General features: G+C 36.4%; 1 protein-coding gene across 2 annotated transcripts in view; it reads left to right on the top strand.

Annotated features, from left to right (window-relative positions):
- Positions 1–14,719, top strand: part of LOC125837883 (ADP,ATP carrier protein, mitochondrial) — a 216,499-nt gene that overhangs the window by 73,292 nt on the left and 128,488 nt on the right. Inside the window, exon 1 of one of the 2 annotated variants that reach the window (XM_049516955.1) lies at positions 5,203–5,206. The exons of the other annotated variant lie outside the window; for it this stretch is intronic. The gene's annotated coding sequence lies outside the window, so the exon portion shown is untranslated. Of the gene's footprint in view, positions 1–5,202; positions 5,207–14,719 lie in introns of those variants that run through there. 2 annotated transcript variants of the gene reach the window in all.

Raw genomic sequence — 14,719 nt, 5'->3', positions numbered from 1 at the left:
AAATGCTAGATTCACTTTTTCCTCTAGCACATTTCCTACGCAACTTCTTTAATTTTTTCTTGAGTTCTAGACTTTCAGATTCCAGAACCATCATTTGTTCTTCCACTACTGACATTTGAGAAACCAAAGCTGTTTTTTCATCATGAAAAATTTCTAGACTGTTATTCATCAAATATTTTTCAGTGGTCAACTCACTGATTTAGTCGATCAAAACAACTGCTAGACTCATCAACCTTTTAATAGAATAAACATGCAGGTTCTGTTTAAAGTCAGAAAGAGTTACCTCTTTTTCAGCTTATTCATCATCAAATTTTTCCATGAAAGCAAACATTGCATGAAACACATCCTCATCATCTTTCATTGCAAACATGAAGGCATCTTCAGGATGTTCGAACTCTTCTGAGTCACTTGAAGACTCCTCCCAGACATCAAGGACTTTCTCCACAACATAATCAGCAACAACTTTTCTTCCTTTCTTATCAGGGACGAAATCCCTTCTCTTATATTTATGTCCTCCATCCTTGACATAGTCTTTATATTCAAGTTTGTGCATAGCGCAATCTCTGATAAAATGCCCTGGTTTTCCACACTTGTGGCATAAGTCATTTGCATTAGCAGCCCTGCTAGAGTTTCCTGTCTTCCTGAAACCCCCATGCTTCCTCATGATTTTCTAAAATCTTCCAGTCGGATATGCCATATCTTCATCTTCTTTAAACACTTCACTTGATGTCACTTTGAGTGCTAGTGACTTGTCCCTCTAGACCTTCTTCTTTGAAGTTTCCTGATTTATGTTCATCTTGTGAGTTTGAAGATTTCCAATCAAGGCATCCATTGTCAGCACCTTTAGGTCCGTAGCCTCACTAATATCATCAACTTTACTTGCCCATGACTTAGGAAGAATTCTAAGTATCTTCATGACTTGTTTACTTGGATGAATGGGCTCTCCCAAGCAACACAGCTCATTTGTGATAGATGAGAATCTGGTGTGCATATCATACTGAGTAGTGAGCATGTCCACCTTTAATTCCTTCACTTGCTTAGTCCCTTCATGAGTAGTTTTGAGACAGCCCCAAATTTCTTTAACTATTTCATATGTGGAAATTCGATTATATTCCTCAGCTTCTATGCCACACACCAATAATTTATTTGCCTTGTAGTTATTCTCAATCTTCTTTCTATTAACCTCAGTGTATTGTTGTCAAGTTTAGGGAATAACTCTAGTAATGTCTCATTCCTTCACTTCAACTGTAGGAACATAGGGACCATCAAACACAACATACCATAGCTCACTGTCCTCAGGCATAATAAAATCATGTATTCTATTCTTCCATCAACTGTAGAACTGGCCATTAAAACGAGGTGGCCTAGTTGATGATTGTCCTTCCTTTAAATTTAGTGGAGCAACCATTCTTCCACATGATTCTCTTTTGGTGATAACAAGTTAGAGAGCCCAGGCTCTGATACCGATTGTTAGAATGTATGCGTCCACTATACATCAACAGAACATGTCTCTTGACTCATAAGAACAGTAACTAAACTAAATACATTAATATAAACAACATAAGTAGTTTACGTGGAAACCCCCTTGCTCAAGGGAGGAGAAAACCACGACATGTACTCACAGAATTTCAACTCAACTCCATTATCATCAAGGAGCAAAGATTCATATTACAAGCTCTTCCAACCTAGGAACTTACCTCTAAATCTCTTCTCCATTACTGTAATAGCTCTGTTACGAACAAACTTCAAAGCAACATCTCAGTTGCCCACTAAATCAACTAATCCTAATCAATTTACAGTTCATTAACTCACCATAGCTAACTCTAGCTACAACTCAGAATCAATGTTGAATACACGAACTGATCTGATTAACTACAAGAATAACCACAGAAATATAAACCTATAACAACTAAGAACAATGACAACTCTATCAGGTCTCTTGTTGTTCTTGAGGAGAATATTTCTAGAGAGAATGGTTTTTGCTCTTTCCAAACTTTCAGAATGCAAAAACTAGGTTGTGTCCATTTGATATAAAGCTTATATGTGATGGACACAAAACCCTAGAAGAAATGCAATTGGTTGACAACCCTGCCATTCTGCACCAGACGCGCACTACCTAATGAAGATGGCATGGTGTGCAAAGTACTTTTTCAGCTGTCCTTTTCTCGTACATGCTTATATGGGGTCATGTCCCCTTATAAGATCTCATGGTTTGTCAAATCATCAAAACTGGAATTTCAATCCTCCAAACTTTAGCATAGTCTTTATACGGGGCTCATCATAGAGAGGTGTTCCCGCATCGCATGCCTCATACTTTCACTCTCTTGCTTCCTTTTCAGTCCATACTTCTCATGTTTTGTTTCTCTTTCTCTTTGGGTCTATTTTTTTTTTTTTTGCATTATTACTTGAAAAATGTCTAATCACATATATTAGCTTACCCACATCAATTATGCACAAAACACATGAATATACACGAGTTTATTCTAAAAGCTCAAGCTAAAATATTGGTAAAATGCGACACTTGGATGTATAAATATCCTCAAGATCATCATCCCACACTTAGAGCTTTGTTCGTTCTCAAACAACTCATTGTATACCTCACAAAACTTAATGACATAAACATATCAATTGAATAAATGTACACACACTCATATTTGCTCAACAACTTACTTATGATATATAACTTACTCATTTAAGCACAATTTATTGAAAATAAAAAAATCCTTCATGCAAAATTAAAAAACCTCTCAAACTAACTCTTTGCAAACAAAAAAATATATATAGGACCAATATGATTATGTGCAAGTACAAAAATCATTAGTTTATCCAATTCTGACAATTAAGTGCCCTCAGTACTATTAAAAATGATATTTCATTTTCGCACTGCAAATATCTACTCAAATTGCGGACAAAATCATACACTCTCTCTCTCTCAAAGAAATATACCAAAAATCTCTACACTTGCCCTTAGTGTATTGCTTAACAAACCAAACTACCTAATTGTAGGATAAAAATGACTTTTTTGGTTGTAATGTGAGCAAAGGAATAGGTAGAAATTATTTGACAAATAGTGACTAGCTATTACAATCCCCATCTATTATCCAACCATGTCATCAACTTAAAATAGTACAACTCAATAAACAACAGTATAAGGAAAAGAGATCCATATAGTAATCTAGCAAAAACAAAACAAAGGGATGATTTTCCCTACCTCGCACCGAAAAAATAACATTTTCCTCATTACATAAAGCCTAAATCACTAAACAAAAGTGAGGTAGGAGAACTCCTCGGGTCTTTAGTCAAAGTCATAATCGGGATCATATGGTGGGTTGCCTATCTCTAAATCCTCCTCATGAAACTCCTCTCTCTTTCTCAATGCTCGAGTCCTTGAAAACCTACTTGTGGGACTATGCGGGGCATAAAAGGTCGATAGAGCATGTGAACTTTATCTCGTGTGGGACCTTTTATGGCTTTGGATGGATAAGGCTACCTTGACTTTGTTCCCTTTAAATGCCATGGTACCTTAAACACTTTTCATGCATGATTACCCACTCCTCGGTTTCTTTTGACGCCTACCACCTGTAAAACTCTACATGAAATACACCAAAAATTGTTAGAAAGATGTGTTGCCTCCTATAAAACGTCTTAACTTTGATCATGACACGACACATATTTTTGTATATTTGTTCCTAACAAGCGCTATAATTTTCATCATGGCACAATATATCTTTTTATATTTTTGTTTTACTCAATTTTACATCCTATACTATTAGGGTTTCCTATCAAGTAGCGCTTGATTTGATTTTGCGGCATGACGTACCTCAAATCAATCATTAGACAAATGAATTGAGGTCTTTTGCATGTCTGTATCCTCAACCTAATGTGGCTTATCTCTATGCATATTTACCATGAATGTTTCATATTTATCTTCTATCCATAGCTCAACAGCCTTATGCAGAGTTATTCATGGTACGCTCCGAGCCTACACCCTGGAAGTGGTTGGCACTCGAGAACAGTTGATGGTCCCTAAGTGAACCCTTGGCCTGACTGGATACTTAACGGAAGACTTACTCAAGAAATCATAGGCTCAAAACATAATTTAATCAGTTAAGCTCAAATACTCGTCTCATAAAATTTTGAAAATACTCATCATTATATTTATAGTTTGTAAAACAACTTAAAGAGAGTAAATATTGAGAGACACCTCGACTTTGGTTATCTATGAAGCCTCTACTATTAAAGAAGGATGTTGGGACAAGACCCATGGCATCTCAAAACTACTAACTAGAAAGTAAATGTGAAGTCCTCCGGAATACAATGAGGCTCACCAAAAGCAAGATGGAGTGTAGAGTGATCTCAACGAAGCGCATGTTGATGATCCTAAACACCTGTTTCTGCATCATAAAAATATGTTGATTGAATTACATTAGTAATTTGAATGTATGAGTATGTTATATAGTCTAAGCGAAATAACTGAATAAGAGGACTGCAATAGATAAATATATACTCAAGTTGAATGTAAAGAAATAAAGGAGTTAAATCATTTATAGCTTTACAAAATACTTACTCATCTCTGAACTCAACATAATAAGTGATATATTAAATACACTTTAACTCTATTGAGAGATTTTCTAACCGATAACCATCACTATGAGCTACGTGATGATATAACGTCTTGTCCACGCTGTCAGAATTGTCATATATCGTGTCGGGATATAGAACCTCTCAAATAAGTGGATCCACTAAGAAATAATCATTCATATAAAGTGTATGATCTTGTTCCCATGTTGGCAAGGAATGGTTTATGGAGGTTGTGAGTTGTCTGAACTTTCCCCCATATCGGTGCTTCATACTACTCCCAATAATATATACTCTTTCTCAAATATATAAAACATACTCTTTCTCTAGTTTGAGATAATTGATCAAACTATCCTCTTAAAAAAAGGTAACTGCTCTGAGATATCACTGAAACTCATTGCTCATTTATAAAATAAAGTTTATCTTTGCTCAATGTTAAAATACATTTTGGGTTGAGATAATTACTCAAAAGGGGCCTCTTTAAGAGGTAACTACTCTGTACTCAATCTTAAAAACTCTGTTAACTTTTCTCAAAATAATATTCTCTTTGTCCATGTAAAAATGAAACATTTGGAAAATACTTAGTTCCCTTATACTCTTGCTTAAATCTTGGTTAAGCTATTTCTCAAACTCATCTTTACTTTCTCAAAATTCGATATAAACAATTATGTTTTGTTTAAAATATTCTTAATAATAACTCAATGAATACTCAGAAAATGGGTTCATGCTGAAAAATAGACATGAACAATCAACTCAAGAATCTCAATGCCAAGATATAACAACTCAGTAATCATTTAATAATCGGTAACTCAAGAACTCAGAACTCAATATCAACGCATCTCAAGAATAACCAAATCTAAGGATAGAACCCTAGATTACTCTTTTACTGATTTAAAAGAAGACGTAGGGCATGAGGACGAACTAGTCCAACACTATGATAGTCTTACATACCTGGAAGAATAAAGTTCTTGGCGAAATCGATAAAGCTCGAAACCCTAATTTTTATTCTCTTGGAAACTTGCTCTAATGACGTGAAGTGTTAATGAATGTAAAAGAACTGATTAACACCTTCCAAGCCCTTAACAAGGTGTAAAACATCGTAGTTTCAACTTAGAATAAGGGTTAAAATGACATAGCTTAAGTACCAAACGCATAGGGGAAAGACCAAAATGACCCCAACTTAAAAATTGATGGAGTGCCCTTCAAGGAAGGCTTCGCAGACCGTTTAAGTTGTCACGGTCTATGAGGTCGTATAGCCGTCTTTGAGCCTTTGCATGTCTGATAGGACCTTACTAAAATAAGCATAATGTTTTACTCTAAACTTGAAATGAGGCAATCTTGGTGGAGTTGGAAATATGACTAAAAGACCTATAATTTGATAGGTTATGAACCACCTAATTAATTATGTGTTAAGAGATATTGTTGCTTGAAGTCTTGAGCTAGTTGGGGGTCATGTCCAAGTAGACTTATGCTTTCAATTGAACTAGTAGAGGATTATTTCAGATAGTAGAAATGTAATTTCATGGAATATTTCAATTTTTGCTTAGTTTATTTATGTTATGATTTGATATGTATTCTAATGGTTGGCTTAGGATCACTCGTGGTTTTAGGTATCATTTCTCGATTGGGGTTTAGACTCTGATCGTGACAAACTTTGTATTAGCGTATTAGGTTTAAGTTTCCTAGTATGTCTAAAGAGCCATATCTAGTAAAGTATTTTTTATAGGTGTAAAGCGCGCTATACTTACAAGGGGAGGCTACAAGAAGTTTAGGAAATATTTCTCCCATTTCATACTTTAGATCATGCAATAAAACTATCCCCCAAGAAACATATGCATATTCATGTGTTTCTCTAATTTCTCTAACTATTCCTTATTTATAAAGTGATAGAAGTAGTAAAGCTTAATTACAACTTGTCACGCCCTGAGCCAACACCCTAGACGTGGTCGACACTCGAGAACCATTGTTGGTCCCTAAGAGAACCCTTGGGCTGGCACAATAGTCAGCGGAAGACTTACTAAAAAATATATGAACTCAAAATTAAGGCTTTACTCATTTGCCTTAAAAATAAATAAACTCAGAAATGTATAGAAACATTCAACTGGCCAAAGAAGGCAACTCAAGTCTTAACATTAACAATGGGAATGGAAAAAACTTCTCAAAACACTACTGTCTATAAAGCCTCTAATAACAATGATGGACGTCGGGACAAGACCCACGACATCCTAACAAAACAAAACTGAAAATCTCAATGTGAAACCTTCCAGAAAGCAAGGTGGCTCACCAAAGGTAGCTAGAATACAACTGGATCAAAAGAGCGTTGTTGATGATCACGAATATATGTATCTGCATCATGAAATGATGCAGGCTGAATGACGTCAATACATTGAATGTACGAGCATGTAAGGGAAATACAGAACATAACATATTAGCTTGAACTGATAAAAGGAAATCATACTCACCTCAACTAAACCCAACTCAACTTAATAAGAAATCACTGATAAAGATGAAATATATATATATATATATAAATCTTTCAAAACAGTAAATGGTAACTCAAATGTATATAAAAATACAATAATAACTCTTTACTCTTATTTGGGAGATTCTCTAACCGACAATCATCACTATGAGCTATGTAATGATAAAGAGTCTCTCCCACGCAGCCAGAACTGTCATATACCTTGCCGGAGTATAAGAAATCCTCAACTAAGTGGATCCACTTTGTCTTATCATAGCCATTTATTACAATCGAATGAAATTGGGCCTAGCTCATACATCATGTACAAAAGAGAAATACAGTAAAGAAAATGAGTACAATAAAACTCCATCTTTGAAGCATAAGGACTCACCAAAGCTCGGAATCCGTAAATCAACACTAAACACTTAGCCACGAAACTGATGATCCTGACTGTCGGACCCTACATTTGGGAAAAATATAGGCAAGAGTGTGTGTTAATACAAAAATGCACTAAGTATGATAACTATGCAGAAAAACATTTAAAACATGCTAAAAGGGGCATTTCATTTCAAAGCATGCAATTTACCAAGTTTAAACATCATCGTAGCGATAGTTGGAAAACATAAGTCATAACATCATCTTCAATGCAAGCTAGTACCAACTTTAAAACCTTTGAAAACTACGAGATACTTCTTGAAGCATGTCTTAGTTCATTATTATCTTGTTGTGGATATTAGCCTTAACCGACAAGAGACCATGTGAGCTATAACATGATCCCCGGTGTTTCCAATACCGAAAAGGGTTGGTCGACTTGCTTAGGTGGATCCACTATCTAAATATCTTACGGAGGCATGTAGTTTATGAGATATGGAGATTGCTACTAGAAACCCGGACACCATTATGCGAAGGCTTCCATCTCATGAGATATACTTGGGAAACTCGAACTCTACTACATGAGAGCCTTCAATTTGGAAGCCTGGACTCTACTATGTGAGAGCCTCCATCTCATATTCAATATCTGCTTGGTGCTATGCATAAATCCCACGGAGTACTTATTGAGTCTTGACTTAACTCATGTCTCATTGAAGGATGTCCTTGACAACCAATCCAAGTTAGTTCATTAGGATAGCTCTTTAGACCATGTGTGAGAAAATCTTTCACCATCCATCATCACTTTTACTCTTAGATTCAATTAGGTGAGAAAAGCCTTTCAACCTAAGAATCCTTACTATGTGAGAAAACCTTTCAAATTAATGTTAATATGTGTTCATGAGAATTTCCTTTCAATCAACACAACAACAATATCATAATCATTGACACTTAAAGCATTAGTCAACCTAAACGACATTCCCAAAGAACTCATAATGACCAACAACATCATTACGAACATATCAACGTATTGTCTAAACACCCTATTCATCAAATTCATAAACGCCACCAAAGCATTAGTCAACCCAAACGACATTACCAAAGAACTCATAATGACCATACCGGGTTCTAAAAGTCATCTTTGGAATATCATCCCCTCTCACCCTCAATTAGTGATAACCCGACCGAAGATCAATCTTAGAGAAACAAATATCCCCTTGAAGTTGGTCAAACAAAAATCTATTTCCCTCACTCTAACTAGGTGGTAAAAGCAACATTTAGCCATCATCATTCTAGCCTTCATATAAGAAACAATTAACCTCTAGGCATAGAACTTTCCCCTTCCATTCTAGGATAGGCTCATTTGGAAATTGAAACTTGACTACACAAGTTCTACAATCAATAGAAACATAACAATAGTACATCCAATTCTTACCAAGAATACCATCAAAGTCTAACATGTCAAGCTCTACCAAGTCAACAAGAGTAACTCTATGGGCTAACAAAACATGACACTTCATAGAAACCCTCTTAGCCATAATAGAATTACCAACAAGAGTAGAGACAGAAAAAAGTTCTAACAACACATCCGGAGGAACATCAAACCTCATAGCCACTATGGCGTCACAAAAGATAAAGTAGCACCGGGATCTAATAAAACATACACATCAAGTTGAAAAAAATTTAACATACCGGTAAATACATCCGGGGAACTCTTTTGGTCACCTCTAGATTGGAGTGCATAAAGATGGTTTTGCTTGGGAGCATTAGAACCCGAACCACTAGGAGGAGCTTGCTCGCCCTCTCTTCCTTTAGCCTTAAGTATTGGGAAATCCCTCATCATGTGACCAGTCTTACCACAACCATAACAAACATTCGTGCCGGATTGACACTCACCCTCATACCTTCTTTTACACCTAGCACAATCCGGCCCTAAAAACCTATTACCACTTCCTTGAGACTTAGGGTTAGACACCCTTTCTTTATTAAACCTTAGAGGAACCTTAGAAGAACCTTGTCCGGAGAACCTTTGTTGAAATCTAAGATGACCATGTCCATCGGACCTTTTGTCAGAGGAATTATCATAAAAAATTCTAGACCTCTTATTCTCCCTAGATCTCCCTTTAAGTTTCTCCTTTCAAATCTTGGGCATAAACCAAACGACGAGAAATATCCATATCTTGATCAAGCATAGTTATTGTCACGACCCGGGAGCACCCCCAACTCGTAACAAGGCGTATTCAACCCCGAAGGGGTCTTATACAAACCACATAGTCATTCATTGCATTAAATAATGATAATAGTGCGGAATTAAAAACTTATTTACATCCAAACATTCAAGCTTCATTAAAACAACTTTAAAAACACACAGCGAAAGTCTAAGTCTCACATGGCCATCTTAGACACAATCACAAAACATAAGTAGGGACACGGCCCTTTACAATCAAAAAAAGTCTACTAAGTCTATTACAAGAACCATATCATAAAATTAGAATAGAAAAGTCTTGTCCTCGACATATGAGGACATACCACAAGATCTTGGAAGAACTTCAAGTTCCAAGCTTACTATAGAACCCGCTCACTTTCCGGAACCTACACTAGTAGAAAATAGAGAAATATGGAATTAGCACAATTAAGTACTAAGTATGATGACCATGCAAAACATGCTTTAAAAGGGACATTTTGGCTAGAAACCATGCATTATGCCACTTTTTGAAGTATCATGAACAGTTGCATAAAAGACATACAAGACAAGCATAAACATCAAGTAAGTCATAATATCACCTTTAAACAATATCAACATGAAAACTTTTACCTTGGACCTTCACCTCAAGCAACCCTTATGCTATACCTCGTGCAATGTATGGATGGCGTCCCATACCACCATCCATACTAAGGCACCACATTTAGGTCACTTAAAGTAACTTATCATTCCTTTCTTTCACCTTTGCACAATATTCATACATAAGAGGTATATCATTAATTAAGACATGACAAGGGAAAATAACTCATAATATAACCCAACTATAGCATGCATCTCATATTAAGCATTTGAGAATCAACATTCTTTAATAACCTCATTTAGGGCACATTTATGTCACATACATTAGGATTTAGAGAAACTCACTATGACCCTCTCCAAGCCTACTCGTGCGATGTATAGGTAGCATCCCATACTACTACCTACACTTTGTAGAACCTATCAAGAAACCATAATAAAATCTCACATGATGGGAAGTAAGCATTTAACCGACATAGACCATGAGAGCTTGTCATGGAATCTGGTGTCATAAGTCCCCACACCGTAAAGAGGTGGTCTACTTGCCTAAGGAAGACCGGTATATATAGCTTAATGGATCTACTAGCTACCTATGCGGGGACATAGTTTATGGGATAAGGTATACGATCATTGAAACTCATGCCTAACTATTGGGGGAGTTTCCATCTAACCAAATCCACTCGGTGCTTAGCCTACATTCCCATAGAATAGTTCGTTACCTTGAAATTATCACATATGAGAGGTGCCATTGGCCTACTAACTCCAAATTACATTCATTAACACGTGAAAGAGTGCTTTAAGCCTACCGTTTCAAGGTTCATTTAGGAAAGCTCATTAACTCCTCTTGAAAGGGTGTCATGGGCCTACCGGTTCAAGTCTTATCATTAACCTTCATGGAAAGGTGCCATAGGCCTACCGACTCCAAGGTTCATTACTATCATTAATGGAAGGGTGCGATAAGCCTACCGATACCAAGGTTCATTATTATCATGAATGGAAGGGTGCTACTAGCCTACCGATCCGAGGATTCAACAACCAATAATATAATCATTTAAACAAGAAAATGATGCACAAGCTCTACCAATTCGAGATATGCAATAAATTGGAGAATCCTTCATATTCTATCATCAACATTCATGAGTGTCAAATTGAGAAAACTCCTTTCAATAATAACACATTTACGTTCATAACATGATCACATTAGCTCCATTAAATGTCCATTCATAAAAATGTCATGTAACACTTATATTTCTCATACTATGCCTTCAAGGCCATGGTCACAATACATTCCATAATTAAACACCTCCACCATAAGTGGATCAAACCAAGCAAGAACAATTTTTTTATCCATAATATGAGATTAAGCCAACTTACCATCCTCCAAAGCCATAATCAACAACACTCAAGTCCCAACCATTTTTCTTACCACAAGAGAATTCATCCATAACTTGCCCATAAGGCCACAATCCTCAATTCATCCATATACCAACAATTCATCATAAATAGGTATAGAAAACCATATAAATCAACAATACAATCCAATCTAAACTCAATTTCATCAACATTAAATCATAGGCATTAAACCCACTTCATTAGCAAATTCTAGGCTTTTAATGAAAACATGGGTTCTTGAAGAAGTTTCATATAAAAATCATCTTAAAATCATAAATAGAACTTCAATTCACCAATATAATGACTTTGAAAACATTTTACCCATGAACCCATACCTAGAATAGAAAATAGAAGTTTTGTTCTTTGAAGACTTTTGAAACCCTTTTGAATGGACTCCTTGAAGGAAAGATAATCAAGGATCAAGGGTCACCATACCTTTGTTAAGATTCCCCAAGAAAATTGATGAAGAAACCACCTTCAATCCAAGCCCTAGCTCCAAGTTCTTGACCTTCTTAAAATGGAGGATTGAAGAAAGAAAAGTATTTGAGAGGAGGTGAGTTCTTTTTAATTCTAATTGGAGTGACTTAAAATGGAAGAATTTGGTCTAGAAGGGTTTTATAATTGCTAGGAAAGGCATATAATAAAAGGGGCTCAACTTAGGAAAAGAAATAAGGACCCACTTAAAAGTTTCCACTAAACCCGTCTAAGCTCGTCCTTGCTGACAGTGATTCACTATTTTGGGCATAACTTTTTACTTCGAGATCGGAAAAGGGAAAACTCGGTGGCGTTGGAAAGAGGACTCAGATACCTTTAATTGGATAGGTAATGGTCCACCTAATTCATTTTGAGCTAAAATATATGACCATTTAAAGTTGACCCTCACTCCTAACTTAAAACTAAAAACTGTTTTTAGGGGACTGTTTTGAGGGTCTCGGTTCTTAATGATTTCATGACCTAGCTTAAGGTCTTGCTAGCTTATAAAGGTGATTAATCAACTAGCTAATCAAACCCTTATGCCCTTAAACAGCACTCCAAACTTCAACGACAAGACCCTTACAACTTACTAGTTCAAACGACTAGTTTCCGGACGTCACTGTCATTTCTCATCATTTCATCAAGTTCTCAACTCCAAACTCACATGTGAGGCTCTAGTTTAACTAGTTCATTTTTTTTGAGTCGTTACAGTTATACAACATTCTTTCACTACTAAGTCGGACACACCTGATATATACAAACTTACTCATTATCGACCTAGGGTCAGCCACTATAGATGAAGCATACCTTGACAACCGAGTGAACCTCCAAGCATATTCCTAAACACTTATGTTACCTTGCCGAAGGTTAATAAACTCAAGTACCCTAGACTATTTCATTTCCAAAGGGTAAAACCTATCAAGAAAACCATTCTTAAACCTTTCCCACTCCATGGGACCCACTTCTACCGTCCTCGCCTCTTTTCATTGGTTGAACCAAATCTGAACAATCCCCTTAAGTTGATAAGCGGCCAATTTCACCCTCTCTACCTGAGTCACTCCCAAAAAGTCCAACACCCTAGAGACCTAATCTATAAATTGTTGAGGATCTTCCTCCAACTTTGACCCATAAAATTTCAGGGATTTTATCCAGACTTGGGTCAACATTTGAAAAGCAAACCTAAACTCTGCATTAGTCACTTGATCGGTCTAAGGGTCGATCGGAACTTGAGCAGCTCCTTGGTCAACCTTGTCTCCCTCAATTCCTTTAGCGAAATCTCTTTGAGTAGTAATGTTCTGTAGACCACCGGGTAAGGATTATGAGAGAGATCTTATAGAGTTGAACTTTATGGCACGACTTAAGAGTGATGAAATAAGCAGAGTTTCCTAAACATCTTATAGACTATCATTCATAAATATGGTGCGTTTCATACTCATGAACAAGACTTTACTAGACGTGGCTTATGAGACATCAACTTATGATCATTCTAAATCTTGTGCTCTGATTACCAAGTTTGTCACGACCCAAGGGTACCCTCTAGATGTAACATGGCGTATAGAACCCCGAAGGACTCTATAAAAGCCACTTAGCTCTCATAACATAAGAAATAGAACAATTTAGAGTAAAACAATATTTATAGAAAAGTGGAAGTCTAGACACTTTGTCTCATCATAGCCATCTATTACAATCGAATGAAATTTGGCCTAGCCCACACATCATGTACAAAAGAGAAATACATGAAAGAAACTAAATACAATAAAACTCCGTCCTCAAAGAATGAGAACTCACCAAAGCTCGGAATCCCTAGATCAACACTTAGCCACAAAACTGATGACCTTGACTATCGGACTCTACATTTGGAAAAATGAAGGCAAGAATATGCATTAGTACAAAAATGCACTAAGTATGATAACTATGCATAAAAACATTTAAAACATGCTAAAAGGGACATTTCATTTCAAAGAATGCAATTTACCAAGTTTAACCATCATCCTATAGATAGTTGGAAAACATAAGTCATAACATCATCTTCAATGCAAGCTAGCACCATCTTTAAAACCTTTGATCACTATGAGATACTTCTTGAAGCATGTCTTAGTTCATTATTATCTTGCTGTGGGAATTAGCCTTAATCGACAAGAGACCAAGTGAGCTATAACATGATCCCCCGGTGTTTCCCACACCGAAAAGGGTTGGTCTACTTACCTAAGGTAGAACCGGTAACTCTTAGCTTAGGTGGATCCACTAGCTAAATATGTTACGGGGGCACATAGTTTATGAGATATGGTGATTGCTACTAGAAAGTCGGTCTCCATTGCGTGAAGACTTCCAGCTCATGAGATATACTTGGGAAACCCAGACTCTACTACGTGAGAGTTCCCATTTTGGAAGCCCAGACTCTACTACGTGAGAGCCTTTAATTTGGAAGCCCGGACTCTACTATGTAAGAGCCTCCACCTCATATTCAATATTCACTCAGTGCTAAGCATAAATCCCACGGAGTACTTATTAAGTCTTGACTTAACTCATATCTCATGGAAGGATGTCCTTGACAACCAATCTAAGTTAGTTCATTAGGATAACTCTTTAGACCATGCGTGAGAAAACCTTTCACCATTCATGATCCCTTTTACTCTTAGATTCAATTAGGTGAGAAAGCCTTTCAA

Source organism: Solanum verrucosum, unplaced genomic scaffold (assembly GCF_900185275.1).
Source record: "Solanum verrucosum unplaced genomic scaffold, falcon-dt-bn FXZP01000262.1, whole genome shotgun sequence".
NCBI lineage: Eukaryota > Viridiplantae > Streptophyta > Magnoliopsida > Solanales > Solanaceae > Solanum > Solanum verrucosum.
The sequence above is the reverse complement of the archived record's forward strand: the minus strand, read 5'-3'. Positions and strand labels throughout refer to the sequence as shown.